This window comes from Camelus ferus, chromosome 29, assembly GCF_009834535.1.
Source record: "Camelus ferus isolate YT-003-E chromosome 29, BCGSAC_Cfer_1.0, whole genome shotgun sequence".
Taxonomy (NCBI): domain Eukaryota; kingdom Metazoa; phylum Chordata; class Mammalia; order Artiodactyla; family Camelidae; genus Camelus; species Camelus ferus.
This window is the reverse complement of record NC_045724.1, coordinates 23,633,700-23,645,335: the sequence shown is the minus strand read 5'-3', so window position 1 is coordinate 23,645,335 and position 11,636 is coordinate 23,633,700.

Sequence of the window (11,636 nt, the reverse complement as noted above, 5' to 3'; positions counted from 1 at the left end):
TTCTATGTCATTCTCAGCAACATTTCCTTCTTACTAAATGGCATGACTGGGGGAATAAACGTCAAACTACCACGGGCAATGGCATTGGGAATGGCATTCACGGTGAGCAGCCTGTGGCTAAAGCTTTGGCTCTGGGCTTTCAGGAGTTCTCCACACCTGGGACGCCAGCAGAGGAGACTTCGGGGTAGGACCCCACTCCTGTTGTTCCACTGGGGAGTCTGTGTTGAGGCAGGAGTACTGGGAAGGACCATGGCCTCTCACCAGATTCACTGCTGCGCTGCCATTCATGCTGGGGGCGGTCTGGGTGAGAGTGGAGATTCAGGTAGACATAGCAAGTTGTCTGAAACACTCAGCATTAAGTCACAGCTGTCAACAGCCAACCAAAGGATCCGGCTGTGACTTCTTAGGGGGGCAGAGTGAAGACAGCAATGGGCAGTGCAGTCAGGTGTTCACCAAAGACTAGACAGGTCTGCCGACTGGTAGCAGGGATCAAGGATGGGTGGGATTCAGGAACAAGGAAGAGGCTACCAGGATTGGGAGGGGAGGGAGCTCAGATAAAGATGGGTCACTGTATTATTTTCTGAGATTGGAGCACACGGGATAGAAGCTGATTTCAGAAACCAAGCATAAAATCTACCTTCTCAGAACAGGAGAGGGGGTGGGTGAGCGACAAATCAGGCTTTACTCAGAAAACTCCTTAGCTGGGGCCTCAGCCCTACTTGGTTTAATGGAGAGGGCGTCTCCAAGCGGGGTCCCAGTTAGAAGGTCTCACAGATGCGGAGACTGGCGGACCAGGGGTGGGGCGATGAGAAGGCACTGATGCTGTGATCCTGCGGTGGGGTTTCTGTGATCTTGGCCTGATGCTCTAGGCTTGCTAAATTCATACCAGTCAGCCTGGGCAGAAACCAATCCGAGGACACAAATGGAGCAAAGCCAAAACTGGTGAGATGATGAACTTGATAGCCCGTTTAAAATACCAGCATGTTTTTCAGTCCAGCAAGGTTTCTCATTTTACAGTTGTTCTTGGACCATCACATAGCAGCAGCATGTCTTTATAGGAACCTGCTGAATGGAATTCCTTTGGCAGCCCAATGACTTGAGTAACTCAACAGGCATCTGTAGAATACCCACCATGTGCCAGGGACCGGACCAGACCATACCCCAGAGAAACAGAGATGAGTCTCCAGTAGCCCTTGCCCACGAAGTGCCCTCTCTGCTCCAGAAATGACTGGGTGATTGGAAGCTCCGGGAGGGCAGGGACCATCTTTACCTCTGTATCCCCCCCATGGTCGATGCAGAACCATCTATTCATCTCGCACTTCACCTCACCCACCACCTCCCATGTTCTTTGATACCTAGGAGACTTACGCATGTGGCCCAGCACGGTAATAAACACTAGCAATTCTACTCAGCCACAAAACAGAATAAAACAATGTGATTTGCTGCAACACGGATGGACCTGGAGATCGTCATTCTGAGTGAAGGAAGCCAGAGAGAGAAAGAAAACTACTGTATATCACTCATATGTGGAGTCTGAAAAAAAAAAAAGACACTAATGAACTTATTTACAAAACAGAACCAGACTCACAGACATAGAAAACAAACTCGAGGTTACCAGAGGGGGAAAAGGGTGGGAAGGGATAAACTGGGAGTTCGAGATTTGCAGATATTAACTACTAGATATAAAATAAACAACAAGTTTCTACTGTAGAGCACAGGGAATTCTATTCACTATCTTGTAGTAACCTATAATGAGAAAGGGTGTGAAAGCGAATACGTGTATGCCCGCATATGACTGAAACATTATGCTGTGCACCAGAAATTGACACATTGTAAACTGACTCTACTTCAATTAAAAATTAAAGAAAAAGAAAACCACTCCAAAAAGAATAATAAAAAATAAGTAAATACTAACAATTACACAGTATTTATGATCTGCTAGGCTCTTTCCTAAAATTGTATACTATTAAATCACAACAACCCAAGGAAGGCAGAACTTTTATTACTCCTGCCGTCTGCTCAAGGTCACGGTTACTAAGTAGGAAGTTGGGGTTTGAACTCAAAGACGGTCCCATTTCAGGGGACAAGCACTTAATTTACATCAAGCGATGCCCTCCCTGTGGTGGGAAAAAGAAAGGTCTCGTCTCTACCACCGAGGAATTTGTAATTGGCCCCGGGACGACAAAGCGGCATTGCTGAGATGAGCGGAGGATGATACAGAAAACGGAACATGCGCTCAGACCGTGAAAGCTGCGGCGTTGCAGAGGGTGAGCCCAGCCGCAGGGCAAGGCTGACTGGGGAGCATGCTGGAAAGTGAGCGGGTCTGGGGAGATAAAAACCGAGGAGAGGGTGCTGGTGGAAGGGCGGAGTCCCGCGTGTGTGGGGGGCGCTGCCTCGCGCCCTCTCCAGGCCGGCGCTCGGCACCAGGCGCTGGGTGCTGCCCGAGGTGCACGGAAAGTCAGGATGTGGTTTCTCTTTTTTGCCCTCGAGGACAAAAATATTTCAGACTGACATCTTTTATTCATGCAGTCCTATTTCTGAAAAGCTAAAAGTAACCTACAGGATCTTATCAATTTTAGAGAAGAAAATCTTCTCTGCAAAATTTTCAAAAACTGGTAGGATCATTAAAATGTTTAACTACTTGAGTTTTTAAAAATGTAATTGCTGTCCATAATATGCTCAACATGTTCTTCTGTCTGTATGAAATCATTCAACAGTCAGGACCAAACTAATTACTGCCACTGGGGCTTGCTTATTAAAAACATTCAAACTTGATCTCTCCTTTCCGTTAAAAATAAGTAAGAGACACTTAACAGTTGCGTGAAAGGGGAATAAAGTCTGTGCTGTGGTGATACCAAAGCCTTCAGTCAGTGGGATTCACTGAGGGGAAAACAGGCCAATGCTAGTGATGTCGCATTAAAACAAAGAGAAAGTAGCATTTATAAAGTACAACCCACATGCCAGGATTTCTATTGATTTTTCACGCGCTCTCTACTTCAGTAGTCTGTGGGAAAGATATTTGTGTCCCTATTGCACAGACGAGAAAAGTGAGGTTTTGAAAGGTCGTTTTCCCAAATTACACGTGTGGTAATGAGAGCACAGAGTCGAACACAACCTCTGTTTTATTGACCCCATGCTCTTAAAAACCACATTGGCTTCATCCCCAGGTGCAGTCTGGGGTGACTTCCGACGACATGGTGTCTGCCCCCCAGGTCAGCAGTGAGACCCTTGGGTTCCGTCCCCCAGCCCCTCCTTCTGCTGTGCAGGTAGGCGCGTCCCGGGCAGGGAGCGAAGCCGGCGGTGTGGGGATGGAGCACCGGGCCGACTGGCTGTAAGTGTCAGTGTTCTCCTTGTATCCTTGCTGTCATCCCAGGGCGTTCTGCTGCTTACTCAAGGGTGCAGAGAGGAAGGTCAGGACTTCTTCATCACCCAGATCTCTGCCTTCTCCTCTGTTGGACTTTCCCACTGGGATCTAAGTCAAGCTCATTTCAAAGACGCGGCCAGCAAACAGGGCAAACGGGAAGCATCTCCAGTTCCTCTGATTCCTCTGGTAAGACAGACGGTGCCTGTGGGTATTAAGAATTGGAAGGGAAGGGAAGAGGCAGCCTGGCTGCTTCGCTGAGTCCCGAAGCCCACAGGTCTCTGCGAATTCCGAGCTCCTGGAAATTTTGCTGTGTTTCATTTGGCCACGTGTATTTTGATACCTCGGAGAAAGAGGACACCTTGGACATGAGATATTGGCAAGATTGATGGCAAAAGGAAAGAGTAAGTTGGGATATTCATTAAGCTTCAAAGTGAAAGGCTCACCAGGTTAATTTGAGATGCTTTAGCAGTTCTTTCTAAAGGGAACTTCTACTTATGACAAGACATTGCAGGGGGGAAATTGCATATTTATTTATTTAAAAATATATGATTTATGTACACACCCTTCCACTCCTAGGGGATACTTTGTAACTTGGGTCCCTGGTGGCCAGTCCACCAGAATTTAGATCCTGACATCCCCTGTCTAGTTACAATGCAGAAATTTATCTAGATCAAACAAGTAATAAATTTTACCTCCCAGTCACCTTTTCTAAGTATCATTTTCTTCATCCATAAAATGGAAACAATAGTACCTACTTCATATTTTTTAAATTGAAAAGAGCCCACATGTAAAAGTGCTTAGCACATAGCCTTATGGTAAAACATTATGTAATAAGTGAAGTCATCATTAATTATATTATATTGTGACCATGAAAAAAATGGATGTATGAGATCTTGATCCCTTTTGTAAATGAGACCCCGTCTCTAAATCCAGACTAACTGTACCCTGATGTCTCCCTTGCCTTTGCAACCTAGGCTTGGGGACTCTGTGGGTCCAGGTTGTGTCCACTGTGATTCTTCTGACAGCTAACATCCCTTGGCTGGGGCCCAAAGCACACAAGTTAGCGGAGGTTTAGCACAAGTCTAAGGCATCCTCTTTGGTATCCATACACCAATGCTCTCAGGCTAGCTTTAAAATCTTATTTTGCTTTGCTTTTTTTCTTTTTAAATAATGTTATTCACTATGATAGAACAGATGGAAACAATTTGATTATCATAAAATCATCACTGCTAAATAGCTTATTTTTTTATGCACGTTACGATCACCTGTGGGAAACTGAACTGACCTCAGATTTTGGGCTTAAACATCTGCTTTTTCCACACTGTGTCAACTTAATCATGAAAAAATCCCACAAAACCTCCTTTATCTCAGGGAAGTGGCCAATGTTAATTGTAAAGGCTTACCTTCTTTTAACTGTGGTCTAGGAGAGTAGTTTTTGTTACTTATAGCTCTAATATCACAAGAAATGGAAAATGCATGTGTGCAAATATTGTTTGTGAATATGGGGCAGGTGTGGATGCATCTTTTATGGCCAGGGAACTTTTTGGCTTTGCATCTGGAGAATGACATCCAGCCCTGCCCCCTAGGAGACGTCCACATTACTTTATTATTACAATGGTTTCAATAACTCCAGGTACTTTTCAGGCACCTGGATCTTCATAAACGGCTCAGACCTCACTGACAGCATTTTATTCGTACGACTTTAGAAGTTAGAGATCATCTGAGCTAGTTGGGTTTCTAAAAGCATATGGGAAATAAATGCAAGTAAAGCCTTAAAAACCAAATTTGTTAGTGCTTTATTTCACTGTTGCTACCCTTTGAAGAGGTGAGCCAAATCTTGAGAGCCCGTGTTGGCTGCTGTGAAGTCAAAGGCTTCCCTTTGGAACACATCACAGCCTGCTTTCCTTTGGTCTGAAGTCACCTCTTGATTTCTGGTGGGATGAATGTAACTCTTCTGTAGAACTCGATGAGTAAATTGATTAATCCACATCAATCTTTCATATTTTTGTAAGTAGCTCATAATTATATCTAACGTCTATGTTCTCCAAGTATCTCTTAGAAATCTCCTATCTGCTTTCAATCTTGCCCAGGCTCTCTCTATTGTTTGAAAGGAACTGGATGGAAAAAGATGACTTGGCTCTTAGTACAAAAGCCACTAGAGAGCTTCTGGAACATTCATTTGTGCACTTTTGTCTTCTGACGCTCGCTCAGTAGGTGGACTTATGCGGAAGAGAGCCGTGTCTAATGGGGCTGTCTGATTCTATTTATTTTTTGTTATCATCTTGCAGGGCTGTTTTTGGCATGCAGTTATTTAAATCGCCAGTCTCCAAAAAAATGGATAATCCCAGGCAGAGTATTTCAAGTTTGCCCTGAACACCTGAACACTGACATTTTCTAGGTGCTAATTTGGGCTTTTGACTTTGAGGGACAACAAGAAAGCTAAGGAGAAATGCCTCTCTTCTAGGCAGTAATTTAAGTGTCTTTAGGTTTTATTTAGTTTTATTCTTTGACATGAATTTAAATGCATTTGAGTTTTATTTCATTTTATTACTACTGTTAAAGCAATTTTTACCCCTCTGCCAAAAAAATGAGTCTTGCACATTTTAATTTAGGTCTTAATGTGTGTGTGTGTGTGTGTTTGTGTGTATGTGTGTGTGTTGTATAAGCCAAATAATAACAATTTTATGTGTGTTTTTGGTTGAGAACCAGGAAATAGGTGTTTGTTTCCAGGATTCTAGACTCCATTTTCTGGAACTCCAAAACACTGTCTGGAAGCTTTTTGATCCAGTAACTTTATTGATAAAATACTTAACCACCACCCAATATGTGTTTACATACCTGTCATCTAGCAGTTTCCAGGTTGGCTCAGAGATGCTGAAATGCCCCTCCCTGGGCCTGCAAGGCTGTACGTGCTCTGGCCCCCGCGTCTGCTCCAGTCTCCTTGCCGAGTGAGCACATCCGTGCGTCTGCCGCTGTAGTAAGAGAGCATTTGGATTGTAGTCACAGACAAAAGTTAAAAAGATGAAGCACCCACAGTGAGACACCTCCTACAGCCATTAGGGTGGCTACTGTCAAACGAGCAGAAAATCGTACGTGTTGGTGAGGATGTGGAGAAATTGGAGCCCGAACTGAAGAGTTACCTTTTAAATAGTTATTCCCTCTTGAGTAATTACAGCGGGATCTCTGACTTTTCTCCCCACCTCTGGGAAAGCCCGTGGAATCTCAGCATTTCTATGAGAAATTCCACACACCTGAGGACTCTTTCCAAACATTGTGGTTTCTGCTTGTGTATTCTGAGGCCATGAGAATCAATGAAATGACAATATAATCTAATTCCTACCTCGTTTTGGCTTTAATTATCTAGATATTATAGGACCTTCCACATGTAGGACATTCTTAGATATATGTAAAACCTTCAAAAACAGAAGTCTGTTGTTTGTGATCCTGGAAGGAAGAAGAGATGTAGCAATGTGAAATAATTTGAATTTCTGAAATAATTCCAAATTAATTATATTTCCATTTGGCTATTGAAGGAGAAAAATCTCAGCCTCCCAGGTGTTTCTACACTGTGATTGCGGCGGCCGATATTCACACAGGTAACTTGCCACCTGTGCTTCACTGGAATTATCTCCAGATTTCTTCAAAACAACCTGCAAAGAGGGACTTATGATAATACCGTTTTACAAGAAGGAAACACCCAGCTTGGAGGATTTAAACATCTTGCCTAAAGTTATAGGGGTAGGAAATGAAAGACACAGGAGGGAACCGAAGCGGCCGGCTGGAGAACTGGAGCTCGAAACGCCCCTCCCTGCTCCATGTGGATGTAACCAGCCGGCTCATCAACTAACTGCTTGACTGATGGCTTGCGCTGTATGAACTGGTGACATAAATACATGTTCCGAGTCGTGGAATGGTATTACTTTGGACTGACAGACGTTAGTTAAAAAAACCACGGGATACTTCAATCAATTGTTAAAATTTTCTGTCCATTAAAAATAAACATTGCAGCCTTATTTAAAGAAGAAACATCCAGAACAATCAGAGCGAATGAGTAGTTTCTTGGATGACGCACCTAAAGGAGAGTGCTGGGACACCGAGGATCCATCTGATAATCTAATTTTATTTACTAGGGAGATAATGGCTCTAATTTCCTGAGCTTGGAAATTTACTCAACTCATTGCCAGACATGCCATCGCGGAGCAGAGAGATGGTAGATACGCACCATCTGTCCCTGCTCTGCTGGTGCAGACAGTACCAACAGATCACAGCACCCACAGAGCCCAGATGTGGTCAGGAATCTGTTCCAGCCAAGTCCACAGGAAGCCACCACCAAGTGACTGCAGTAAAACTTGTAGTGAGAGCAAAACTTTTTTCAGTCCTCTAGCACTTGGGGGACTGGAAAAAGGGTGCAGCGCTCAGTCTGTGGGGCATTTATCATCAGTCATTTTTTTCAACACCCCTGAACAGTCTCACTTTCCTCTTAAATTTTCTAATCAGGGTTGTGGCATTAAGGAAGAGAGGTTTTAGGACAAGGGCTGTTCTGTCTCCTTCCCGTGAATCCTCCCTTATTAGGCAACTGGACAGTTAATTGTTAGTGCAATCTCACTTAGGTTGATAAGAGATTAATATATTGGTCTCCTGGCTAATGTATTTGTGCAATATTAAAGGATCTTCTTTTTCCCCATTCAGATTTTATAAACATTTTTGTACCAGACATGTTCAGCGATTTCAGAATCACTGGTCTTGCAAACACACAACTGCAATGTTGGATACTTCATTGAACTATACAGGCTAACAGGGACAGTTATTTTGAAACAAACTTTTTGGCAAACCTCAGATAACAACTCACCCGAGGTCCCTTTGCTTATGAGCAGGAATGAAGTGTGGCTTACAACTAAATAGAAATAAATGTTCTCAGCAGGGAAGAGCCATTACCAATTTAATGAACCAGAGTTCTGTTTATAGCTCTGTGAAGGATCATAATGTGTAAATTTAAATAAAACACCATGGCTTTGATTTTAAGTGTTATTAATTTGTGAAATACTACTCTCTTCCTAACTTTAAAAGTAAAATATATAAAATTTGAATGTGTCTGTGAAGGTTACTGACAGTAACTGACAGCACACAATGAGAAACCCCAACAGAAATGTGAACAGGACTCTAAACAATGACATGGCAGGATCTGGGATCCACACAGGTCAGTTATGTCCTGTCTGTTACAGGACTGATGGCTTTAGTCAGCAAATTACATTAAAAAAATTTGGGGGGGGGGTGGATTTTATTTTATTTATTTATGTACGTTAATGGAGGTACTGGAGATTGAACCCAGGACCTTGTGCATGCTGAGCACGCCCTCTACCACTGAGCTATACCCTCCCTCTAAATTACATTTAAATATACATTTATATTCGCTTGAATATGACACGTCTTTTCTTTAAGTTGTAAACCAAACGATGAAAATGTCCTTTGAGACTGACTGAAAGGTCTCACAGTTGCTTCTGTGGGACTCTTGACTCCATCAGTCCTTACTTATGTCTTTGGCATTTTTCACTGACTGTAAACTTGCATGTGGGGACAATGCTGACCCTCACGCCGCAGTCTTCTCAGAGCCTCGTTCTATGCCTGTCCATTCTTGGTGTTCCAGAAATATTTGTTGGATAATTGAATAAATGACTTTCTGAAAAGTATAACAGTTGAACAAAGGCTCTTGTGTAAGGACTTTCTTTTCCTGTAATTAATGAGCTTAAGTTTCTGAACTAGTTGGTTTAAATTTTTTTTTTTTTTTTTTTTTTTTGTAATTAGTACATTCAGTCTGATCTCCGGGGGAGTTCTACTTCAGGTGAACTGAACCAGCCATCTTGGAACTAGGACCCAAGTACTTCTGGGGATGGGAAAGATTTTCCAGGTGGTCCATAGACAAAAATCACTTTAAGGGAATCAATATTCAGATCTTTGATTTCCATACATACCCTTCCCTAAAGTTAATTTTCCTGAGGACACACATGTAAATCACCTTCACGGTCGTTACCGTGTTTCTTCCACTTTACACAAAAAAGGCATGTTCCTTACTCAGTGTGGATCTCGTCTGGAGTGGAGAAACTCCGCTGACCGTAAAACTTACAATCCAAATAGGGGGGTTCCTGAGAGTGAGAGCAGGCTCTGTGCACAGGTAACTTGGGACAATGTACTTGTCAAGGTGTTTTAAAGATAACACTGTTACAATTCCACTCCCCCTTCTGAGCGTACGGGGCTAGAAAGGTGCCTCTTGTAACAGAGTGACAGGTAAATTAATATTCACTTGCAGAATATTGGTAAAATTTAAGGTATTCTTCCCAGATATTGATAAAGCAAAGGAATCTAATGAGCTAGTGATTTCCAAAACTTTGCTAGAAAAAAGGAGGATCGAATTGTCAGAGGATAGATTGAAAGAAATATGCAAACCGATTAATAGCAGCATTCTCCATAACAGCTCAAAGAGTAATTAACCCCGGTCTCCATCAGCGGTAGGATGGATCAATACACTGTGACACAGTCATACAAAGGAATCCCGCATAGCAATGGAGAAGAGCAAACCGGCACTGCGCGCAGCAGCGTGGGTGGCTGCTGGGCTGCAAGCCTTGAGGTTGCCCAGCCTCGAGACTGAAGAAGAGCCTGGAGACAGCGGCAGGGACATGAACAGACTATGGGATCGGGGGACTGTACACAAAGGGTCCTGGAGGGACACCCATGTTCACAGCAGATGGAAGGCAGGACCGGGCAGCAGTCTACACTGCTCGGGTGAGAGGGACGCTACCATTCATAGGCGGCATTGACGTCAGGTGGGCTCAGTTACCAGCGGCTAATTCAACCCTAGAATTACATGTGAGTGAAGCAGGAACTGGTGGAGCAGGGAATCTTTACAGAGCAAGAGCACAGCCGTCTTGAGCAGACTGACCGTGCAATGACCGTCACAGACAGAGGGTACAGACTCTGATTCCTCTGTTTTTGCGGGGGGCGGGGTGGGGGGAGAAGTCATCAGGTTTATTTATTTTTAAATTAAAACAATTTTTTTTTATTTTAATGGAAGTGCTAGGGATTGAACCCAGGACCTTGTGCACACTAAGCATGTGCTCTACCACTAAGCTATATTCTCCCTGCCTCTGTGATTCCATTTTTATGAAGTTCGTCAACAGATAAAAGTGATTTATGGTGTTAGAGACCTTAAAATAACGCTACCTTTGGGTAGATTATAGGCTGAGGGGGCATAAGAGAAATCTCAGGATAGATGGAAATGTTCTGTACTTGATCTGAATAGTGGTTACACGGGGCCATTTATATTTAAAAAATCATTGAACTGTACAGCTGAGGTCTGTAAACCTTATTGAAGTGATACATTAACAAGAAAGAAAAAGAAACTGATTTACTTAATCAATAAAGGTGGACATTTAAATAAATTTAAAATACCTGACACACAGAGTTGTCATAGGGGTTTAACGTGGTAATATTTGTAAATCTTCTGATACATTGTATGTGCCCTCTCAATGACGATGATGATGCTGATGATAAAATTATAACTCTGACAATTTCTCCAACCTTCTCTACTGAATATGATACAGACTTTAGTTAAGTATCATTTTGGACATTCCAATGCCTTTATAAACATCGTTTTCTCTAATTAGGATTATACTATGTTTAATTAATCTCCTTTTATCATTTGCTATAAATAGTAGATGTCTTTACAATTCAACCCATATAGTTTTGCTTCATCTTTTAAAATAATTACATAGCATTTCTTTATATATGTGTGCTATAATTTATTTAATCAGTCCCTGATAAATGAATATTCAAGTGTTACCAATTTTTCCTATTATACACACACTATCAACAAATGAATTACATACACACAGTTCTACCCTCTCTTACTATTTCTTTAGGATAAATGATTAGCAGTAAAACTGCTTGGATGAAGGAAAGATGCTTGTGGTTTTATGCATCTCATAGGCTGCCCTCCTGGCTGGTTGACATTACCGTCATTCCTACCAGTGGGGACCATGCCTGTTTAGACATCTTTGCCCACATGAGACTTTGATCAAGACTTTACATCTTCCTCAAGATTTACTTTTTCTCCTATTCCTCTAACCTGTCAATACATCACTAGTAACATAAGCTTTCAACAAATGTGTGTTTTAATTTCCTCTGGACCATAGACTTCTTGAGGGAAACAACCTTCATGCATTTTGGTTGCGTTCATGAGTCACTGGCCCATTTCACTGGACTCTAGAGCAAACACTTC